The sequence below is a fragment of the Ictidomys tridecemlineatus genome, chromosome 13, assembly GCF_052094955.1.
Source record: "Ictidomys tridecemlineatus isolate mIctTri1 chromosome 13, mIctTri1.hap1, whole genome shotgun sequence".
NCBI lineage: Eukaryota > Metazoa > Chordata > Mammalia > Rodentia > Sciuridae > Ictidomys > Ictidomys tridecemlineatus.
In genome coordinates, this window is record NC_135489.1 from 95,583,352 (window position 1) to 95,593,695 (window position 10,344).

Here is a 10,344-nt window from a genome sequence, read left to right on the forward strand (position 1 = left end):
GAAATAATTGGAGAGAAGACAAGGGAATGGCTAAGAATGGTGGAGTGAATGGAAAATAGTGCACAGTCTCACAGGCTGTTGGGTGCTTGAAAGGTGGAAGTTGAAGATGAGGGTGGGATATAACCTCTAGCTGGACTGTATACCCCATGAGTGCTGGTCTAAGTGGTCTTGCTTTTGTTTCACAGGTAATGATGGAGAATCTGTGGTTTGAGAAGTGAAGATGTGGCCACTTTTGAAGGGGATCTTGCCAGTTTTCACTCAGACTGTCTTGGAAGTTCAGACACTCAGTTTGGGGTGGATTCTGAGCACTCCCATTGCATATTGTTCTAGCTTCACTCACCACCAGAAAGGTGCTGTCTGCAGCCTCAGAACTCTGAGATGCAGACCTAAGAAAGACATATAGGAAGCCAGGGCTTACAGTACAACTGAAAAACCTCAGCTTCTCCACATAAAAATCTATGCCTGAGTTTTCTCAACTGTTAAAGAGGGGTAAAAGTGACTACTTGAGATGAATGCTATTTGGATTAAATGAGATAATGAAAGAAGAGCACATAGCACAGGGCCCGGCATGAAGCAAGCTTACAATAAAGCCTCTGCTTTTGCCTTTCTTCCATTTCTTTCCATACAAAGACAGTGTGATCTGAGGTTAGAAACCAGCTTTATTCCAGTTGCCCAATCTTGTCTAGTTTTGGGGCATTGCCTGAGAAGTAGCCACACTCATGACTTTGAGTAAACATAGGCAAGAACAGAGACGGCCAGTTGTTCACATTTCCAACAAGTATAGACATGGGAAGATGCTTATTTTCCCTGCCCAGGAAGTCTCAGTTTGGAGGACAGTATGATGCAAAAGAAGAAAGGATATACAGACAGTCATGTGACTTCCAGTTACATCTCCACTCCTCACCCATACAGTGAAATTACTCCACTGCTCTGATTCTCAGTTTCTTCATTGAAATTGGGTTGACGGAAGGGCCAGTGAGAGAATCCTGGTGAAGTGATGCTGGTGGCTGGCCCTACTAGCTCCCAATTGTCAGGAGCCATCCATGGGTTGCATGTGGGCACCATGTATGGAAGCTTTGTAGATTGAGACATCTGGTGTCTGGAAATGGCTAGGGGACATTTCCTCGGTCAATTGCCCAGGAACAATGTGAATCTCTTTCTGGCTCTGCGGTGGCCTACACAGCATCTGTGATGGGTGTGACCTGCCCAGATGTCAATCAACCTGCTGACAACAAGACATCATGAAGCAAGACTCCACCCTTGAAACTTTGTCAGTGCCTTTGATGTACCCCATAGATAAACTACTGGAGCCCTTTCCTCTTGTCTAGTCCCAGAACCCATGTGGACTAGATCTATCAGGAGCTTCATATTCTGTAAATATATTTCTAAGTATTTGTGCTTTGTTACTAACTATCTGAGATTATAAGTTTTAGGGTGGCTTGAACTCCCCTGGGTAGGAAGAACCCCCAAAGAGATGCTGGCCATCATCCCCTTGAAACCCAATGTAAGCCATCTCTCCTCAGGTAGTCCTGAGACCCCACAAGAGGAGGAGCAGTCAGGTGGTCAGCGGCTCCCCTTGTTGCTTTCAGGGCCTTGCTGTGATCTCTCCCTCTGGGACTGGCTCTGCTGTGTTTGGGGGCGGGAAGTAGTTCTAATGATGAGTAGGTAAATAGATGTGAGCAGAAGAATGGGGGAGGGACAATAGGGCTCACATCATCTTGAGCGACATAAGATCACTCTACCTTAGTGACAAAAAGCCCCACTTCCTTTTTGACCACATAACACCTTAAAACTGAGAAATGGGTGTAATCATCTTTGGAACATGTGCAGAGCACTAAGGCCCTCTTCCATGGTAGGGGAAAATGTTAACTGCCCCAAAGAATAATTCATGAGATGGGAGGATCCCAAGCAGGCTATTAAAAACCCACAACCAGCAAGCATGAGGCCACTTCTTCTCTTTGGAAGACCTGCTCCAAGAGCACACATTCATTTCATTATTGAATTTTTTTTAATGCTTTTTATGTGTGTCTCTTGTCTAAAGGTTTTCTTTTGAGGAGACAAGAACAAGGAACACCCCCCCCCTCGGTTAACACTATGGCATCCATGTTCCATGGCTCTGCATCTTGGAATAGAGGCTGGAGCATAAACTCTTTGGCTCAGGCTGATTCTGTTGGGAGGTTTTACAGAAGGCCTAGCAGAGTGCTGTCTAGTGGAAATCTATTTGATCCACATGTGTAAATGTAAATGTTCTGATAGTCACACTAAAAAAAAAAGAAAGGTGAAAATAATTTTAATATATTTAACCCAATATATACAAAATATTAGTTTCAACATGTAATCACTATTGACATTCTTTTGAAAATTTATTCTTTTAAGATACACATGATAGTAGAGTGTATTTGATGTATTACGCATATATGCAGGATAACTTATTCTAATTAGGACCTCATTCTTGTGGTTGTAGATGATGTTGAATTTCACTGGTCATCTATAAATATAGGAAAGTTATATCCAATTCATTCTATTGTCTTTCCTATTCCCATCTCCTCTTCCTTCCCTTTATTCCCCTTTGTCTAATCCAATGAACTTCTCTTCTTCCCTCTCCCATCTTTAGTATGTGTTAGCATTCACATATCAGAACATTTGGCTTTTGATTTTTTGGAATTAGTTTATTTCGCTTAGCATGATAGTCTCCAGTTCTATCCATTTACTGGCAAATTCCCAAATTCCATTCTTCTTTATGGCTAAGAAATATTCCATATGTATATATACCATGTTTTCTTTATCCATTCATCTGTGAAGGGCAGGCATCTAGTTTGGTTCCATAGTTAAACCATTGAATTGCTATAAACATTGATGTGCCTGCGTCACTGTAATATTGACATTTTTAACGAGGTATTTTATGCTCCTCTTTCATATTAAGTCTTCAAAAACACATGTGTTTTACATGGAAAACAATTTTAATTAGGACTAGCCACAATGCAACTGCTCAATAGACATTACAGGACTAATAGCTTCCATATTGGACACATCTAGTGTCCTGGTCTCTTAGGAACAGAGCCATGCCGCCATCTGGTGGTAATTTAGTCACATAGCAACCCTGACACCCACTGTGGGCCACGCTTTGAAGTGGCAATGAAGATATAACTTGACCCTACTTGCTCTTTGAGTGCCTTCAACCTAGAGTTCAGAACAAAGGATTCAAAGTTCCAGAAACAAAGCGGCCTACAGTGCCCTGGTATTTGGTGGTGAAAAGGTTCTAACAATGAAGGTATTTCACAGATATAGAAGTAAGAGGGGGAATGACCTGCTTGGAGCCAGAAGATAAATACGAAGCTGACCTAAATGAAAGACACCGTGGCCAGACTACCAGCATCTGTCACTGAAACAATGGAAACTGCTTAAAAATAGTTTTTGTTTTTACTAAATAACGAATATATTAATAGGATTCAAAATCCTAAAGTGAAAAGCAAAGAGACTCTCCCATACTCCCTAATTACTCAGTTCCCCTTTAGTGAGGCATTACAATCAATACTGTGATATTGCTTGTTGGCACGTTATTTTTACATGTGTAAATCTATCTGTAGAATGGTTCATGAAATGGAATTTTGGGCCCAAGGATATGCAATTTTGTTAATTAAAAGAATCATTTAAAAAAAATTTGGCTTTACTTTATACACTCTACATCCCATAAGTTCACTATTTTGTTAAGTGTTCTACTTAGTTGTACATGATAGCAGAATGCATTTCAATACATTGTACACAAACGGAGTACAACATTTCAATTCTGTGCCTATACACGGTGTAGAGATGTACCATTTGTACAGTCATTCATGTACCTAGGATAATGATGTCTATCTCATTCCACCATTTTTCCTACCACCGTAACCCCTCACCACCCTCCCCTTTGCTCAATCCAAAGTTCCTCCATTCTTCCCATTCCTGCCCCCCCATCATAGATCAGCAGCCACTAATCAGAGAAAACATTTGGCCTTTAGTTTTTTGAGGTTTTCTTTGCTTAGCATAATATTCTCCAACTCCATTCATTTATCTGCAATTGCCATAATTTTATTCTCTTTTATTATTGGGTAATATTCTACTGAGTATAAGTTCAGTATTTTAAGTGTGCAATTTGAGAAGTTTGACAAAGGTATAGGTAGTTATATAATCACCACAACCATGATATAGAACATTTCCATCACTACAGGAAGCTTCCTTGTTGCTGTTAGTAGTTAATTTCCTTATTTCCACCACTGCTTCTGGAAACGACTAGTCTGTTTTCTGTACTTTACAAGGTGGCCTTTTCCAGAACATCATACAAATGGAATAGCATAGAATATTATCTTTTTCCTGTCCAGTGTGATTCATCCATATTGTTACAGGCATCATATAGCACAGTAAGAACTTTGTAAAAACTATCAGCAGTATTCTATGACATATCACAGTTTATTCATTCACTAGTTGATGGACATTGAATTGTTTGTAGTTTCGAGTTATTAGGCATAATGTTTCTATGGATGTTCGAGTAATCTTTGAGCTTTCATTTCTCCTACACGTATATCTAGAAGTGAAATTTGTAGGTCATATGATAAGTGAATATTTAACTTTACAAGAAGCTGCCACATTGCCTTCTAAAGACATGTACCATTTGTTTGCCATTAGTAATTAGATTTCCAATTGCTCTTTACCCTCACCTGCTCTTGGTTAGAGAGTGCAGTGCCTGACATCATGTCTTTAATTTTAGCTATTTGGTGGATATTTAAAGGTATTTCCTTGTGGTTTAAATTTGATGACTAATGGTACTATACGTCATTCATATGCTTACTTGCTACTTGTGTACATTTTTTAAATTGGACTGCTTGTCTTATATTAAGGCAAAAGAGATATTTGTTGCCTGGCCTGCTCTTGTTCTTTGTTTTACCACCATGAGTAAGAAAGTCTTCCTTCTGTTTTCACAGTATAAGTAGAACCATCCTGTACTGCTTCTGGGTCTGTATTCTATTAACTGCTTCTTGTCTTTTTTCTTTGTTTTAATGAATTTTTACCTTTTCCAGTTTATTGAAGTAGTAATCTTTTTGTTTTTAGATATAAATTTATAGTTCAAAAAACTGACAGAGCCATTGCCCCAAAACTATCAAGAACATCCCTATAGTTAAAGACAGATTGAGTTCTTCCTTGCTGCAGTCAGGGAGTATATATACCAAAAACAAAAGTGTGAGTCATCTTAGGACAGTATGTATGTGTGGAGGGGGGTTGTTAATGCAGGTCTAGGTGGTAGAGTTAGTTATAAGATGGTATTGATAGGGATTATTCAGAATTTATAAACTAGGTATATAACAATTCGGAGTCTCATTTTTATAATATTCAAGTTTCTTTTCTCTGATTAGTTTTTAGTCTTATAAATATTAAATGAGACTTATAGGCGGTAACTAGATTGGATTGAGCTCCTGCACTAAATCCCAACAGACCAAACCAAAATGAAGTCACTCTTGCTGAAGTTCCAGTGCACCAATCCAAACTAAGTCATTTAGTTTTGGAAATCAGGAGGGATGATAGTCAAATCCCCAAACAGGTTGGTTTTAGACATAAGGAAGTCCCTTCTGCTTTAACCCTCACAAAGGAAGTAACTAACATTAAGCAATCTGCTTTTTGTATTGTGATATTTCCTTGTTCCTGCTAAAGCTACCTTATAAAAATGGATAGTTCTGCTATATCCAGTTTAATTAACACATCTGTTATTTTAAGATGAGATGATACCTGATTAATTGCAAATACATCATTTAATTAAATATGTTGAAATTTTATCTTTTGATAAAAAACAAAGTTGTCTGATGGGGCTGGTGGTAAGAGTCCGGATTTATAGAATCTGTGATGACATTATAGTTTTGATTTGATGGAGTTTATCTCTTTTGTGAATTAGGGTGCATTTTGAAAGTTGTGATTTCCTTTTGATTTTATTTTTTTTTATGTCACTCTGACTTTGGTGTGGAAAAATGCAGTCTATGGTGTTACGAGATTAAGTTAGCATGGCAAATAGAAGGCTTTTAAAGGCTGTTGGAACAGAGGAATATCTATTTAGAAAGTATGACATTTATGTCTCTACCACCTATATTCATGATTCTACCATAAAAATGAATCACAATGAAGTATCAAATATACTAGAAGAAATTATGGGAGGACATTACAAATGAAAATATTTATATGCTGAGCAGCGGCAGTGGGGGTCCTGGGGCTGTGATTCTGTGGATGTTGGCAAATTGGGCCCAGGATATAGAGAGTGCAGTGCCTGACAGCATGTCTGTTGTGAGGCTGGGTGGGGTAGAGAGGAGGTGGTTGTGGTGGGAGGCAGTGAATCTATATAAATAGAACCCAAGCAGGATCAAAAGGCTAAATTCCAGGAGAGTGAGTGCTGGGCCTTTTCTTTATGAAGCAAAGTCTATAAAGGCTGCCCTGAAGGACAATCAAGTGAAATGCTTTATACATTATGGTGGTTGGCATAAAAATGGGGTGAATGGCGTCCAGAGTACAGATTATTCAAACACATGAGCAATGAATTTCAGAAACAGCGAGAACTTCAAAACACCAATCAGGAGCAGCACATCAGAGGAGAAGATGAGAGGAGCTGCCTCAGTGATCTGATCTGCCACAGGAAAAATGTTGGTATGAAAGCAAAATGGAACAGTTAAAAAAAACACCTGGAAATGGAAAAAGTGGTGGTGAGACACCTCAGAATCCTTGGAAGAAAAAAAAGCCCAGGTAGATCCTACTGTTAAAAATAAAATTACATTCATGAGTAGTGTTTAAGATTCCCAAAGAGCTAAAACCATGTCTGAATGATGATTACCAGACAAAAACAGCTCTGTTGTCTTCCTGCCAAGAATGGGGACTCCGAGCATTATGCAAATTAGAAGAAATCTCTAAGAAGCATAGATAATGAGGAGTATGCTGTTAATGAAGTTGTGACAGGGCTAGTTCAATATGATTTTGGGAACTTGGCTCTTCTGTATTTCAGTATGCTGAAATCCCCACCTATCATCCCAACAGTCACCTGTGTTAGGTTTATGGACCTGGGACATATAGTGAGACTATTTGTACAAAATGAAGTGATGCCGGTCTACACACCCTGGATGAAATGAGTCTTGCTTTATCACTGAACCACTCACATTTCCTGAAGTATCTGGTAAAGATTTTAGCAACTACTTTTGGTGCCAGTGATTAGGAAATGGCTCTTCCTACACCATTGGAAAGCTGTGTGAAAAGCATTCTCACTTATGTTTGGATAAAAATGGTTTTGTTCGTAGTCCTTCTCTTGTGTAAGTTATATGCTTTGAAGATGTTGGTGAATAACAGAATTGATGTTTGTTTCTGTTTGATTTTAGCCAGAGAAAGTAAAAGGGTTATAACTCATTTTTTTTCTTTTCAACAGTGGACAACAGAGAGACATGCTGTAGAGGGTTTTATTACCTAGTTGACAAAGCTTCTATTTTTTTTCTTTTTTTTATTGGTTGTTCACAACATTACAAAGCTCTTGACTTATCATATTTCATACATTAGATTCAAGTGGGTTATGAACTCCCTTCTATTGAGCACTGGTGGTTCTCTTCCCCAAACCATGTACTTTTATAATATGTGTTAATGCCGTGTGACAAAATGCTCTGATCCCTAGTGTCACGTATTCAATTTAAATTTAGTATATATAACTGAACACACTCATCCATTTGTGCTCCTTTTTTTTTTTTAAGGTGCTTTTGCTTGCTTCGGCAGTACATATGCTAAAATTGGAATTAAACGGATATTAGCATGGGCCCTGCGCAAAGATGACATGCAAATTTGTGAAGCATTCTGTATTTTTTCAAAAACTATTTGGGAATCAATCTAACAAAAGAGGTGAAAGACCTCTACAGTGAAAACTATAGAACACTAAAGAAGGAAATTGAAGGAGGCTGTAGAAGACGGAAAGATCTCCCATGTTCTTGGATAGGCAGCATTAACATTGTCAAAATGGCCATACTGAGGCTGGGATTGTGGCTCAGTGGCAGAGCACTTGCCTTGCATGAATAAGGCACTGGGTTTGATCCTCAGCACCACATAAAATAAATAAATAAAATGAACATATTATGTCCATCTACAATGAAAAAAAGTTATTAAAAAATGGCCATACTACCAAAAGTGCCAGACAGATTTAATGCAATTCCTATTAAAATTCCAATGATGTTCCTCATATAAATAGCAGTCATGAAATTCATTTGGAAAAATAAGAGGTCCAGAACAGCCAAAGCAATCTTTTGTGAGAAAAGTGAAGCAGGAGGCATTACAATACCAGATATTAAATTATACTCTAGAGTGATAGTATAATAAACTGCATGGCATTGGCACCAAAGCAGACATGAAGACAAATGGTATAGAATAGAAGACACAGAGAGAAACCCACATTAATACAGTTATCTCATTCTAGACAAAGGTGCCATAAACGCATGTTGGAGAAAAGATAGCCTATTCAACAAATGGTGCTAGGAACACTAGGAATCTATATGAAATAGAATTAAGTGAAATTAAACTCCCTATCTTCTTCCTGCACAAAACTCAAAGTGGATCAAGGGCCTAGGCATTAGACCAGAGATTCTGCACTTATTAGAAGCAAAAGTAGGTCCAAATCTCCATGATGTCAACTTAGGAATTGAATTCTTCAACAAGACCCCTATGGCACAAGAAATAAAATCGAGAATCAATAAATGGATGGTATTAAACTAAAAAGCTTCTTTACAGCAAAGGAAACAAGAATGTGAAGAGAGACTATAAATGGGAGAAAATCTTTTCCATCTGCACCTCAGAGCATTAGTCCCCAGGATATATAAAGAATTCAAAGACATAAAAAAGAAAGAAAGAAAACCAAAATCCAAATAACCCAATTCATAAATGGACAAAGGAACTGAACAGACTCATCACAGAAGAAATATGATCAGTCAACAAATATATGAAAAATTGTTCAATATCTCTAGCAATTAGAGAAATACAAATTAAAACTATACTGGGATTTCATCTCACTCCACTCAGAATGACAATTATTAAGAATATAAGCAACAATAAGTGTTGGCAAGGATGTGGGGACTACATTTTGTTGGTGAAACTGCAAACTGGTGTAATCACTATGGAAATTAGTATGGAGATTCCTCAGGAAACTTAGAATGGAACCACCATTTGACCCAGTTATCCTACTCTTTGGTTTATACCCAAAGGACTTAAGCATACTATAGGAATGCAACCATATCAATATTTATGGGAGCTCAATTCACAATAGCTAAGCTATGAAACTAGACTAGATGCTCTTCAACAGAATAATGAATAAAGAAAATGTTGTGTGTATACACAGTGGAATATTTCTCAGCTATAAAGAATTATGGCATTTGCCAGTAAATGGATGGAACTGGAGACTATCATAGTAAGTGAAATAAGTCAATCCCAAGTGTCTAAAGGCTGAATGTTTTCTCTAATATGCAGATGCTAACACACAATGTGGGGAAGAATAGATGTTCATTGGATTAGACAAAGGGGAATGAAGGGAAGGGAGGAAAGATGGGAAACAGAAATACAGTAGAATGTATTGGACAGAACTTTCCTATGTTCATATCTGAATACATGACCAGAGTAACTCCATATCATGTACAACCACAAGAATGGGAAGTTATATTCCATGTATGTATAATATGTCAAAGTGCTGTCATGTATAACTAAAAAGGACAAATTTTAAAAGGTACTTAAGTAGCCCATCAAGTTGTTCCTTTCTTGTTGCTCAAATTGTTGAACAGTGGTAGCTTCTTAATAATTTTTGTATTTGTGGCCAATGTATGTTTTAATATGATGAATGCCATGCAATGTATAGCTATAGTTTTCTGGAAAAGTCAATATTTGGGAATTGTTTTTCATATTTTCAATAAACTTTTTTCTTTAAAATAAAGAAGAAAAAATGTATGTGACAAAGCTTGATAATTGTTATAGGTAACAATTCAGTCAGAAAAAACACAAACAACTTGTGACAGAGATGTACACCTCAGATCCCTCACATAAGGGTTGCTAGCTGCAGGGAGTGTGGTTAGCTAAGAGCCTCCAGTGGCTAATTCCTTCAGATTCACCTGAACTATGAAGCTGAGGTTACCTTGCTCTTGGATGGCCCACACCAGTGATAGGGCAGCTCTATGGCACAAGGTCTACTCTCATTGGTGACATTTACTTTAGAATTCCTCATGTGGTGGGCAGAGACATCACATTCCTGTAGATCTCCTTGACCCACCCTGCTTCCTCCCCTTTTCTACAGAACCTCTTAAATCGAAAATCTCTTCCCCTCTT

General features: G+C 38.0%; 1 non-coding gene and 1 pseudogene across 1 annotated transcript; both read left to right on the forward strand.

The window, feature by feature from the left end:
- The first annotated feature begins 4,925 nt into the window (after positions 1–4,925).
- On the forward strand, positions 4,926–9,965 carry LOC110597291 (mortality factor 4-like protein 1 pseudogene; annotated as a pseudogene).
- LOC120886685 (U6 spliceosomal RNA) lies at positions 7,751–7,852 on the forward strand. Its single transcript, XR_005729764.1, has one exon. It is a non-coding gene; the product is annotated as a U6 spliceosomal RNA (small nuclear RNA).
- Positions 9,966–10,344: the final 379 nt, after the last annotated feature.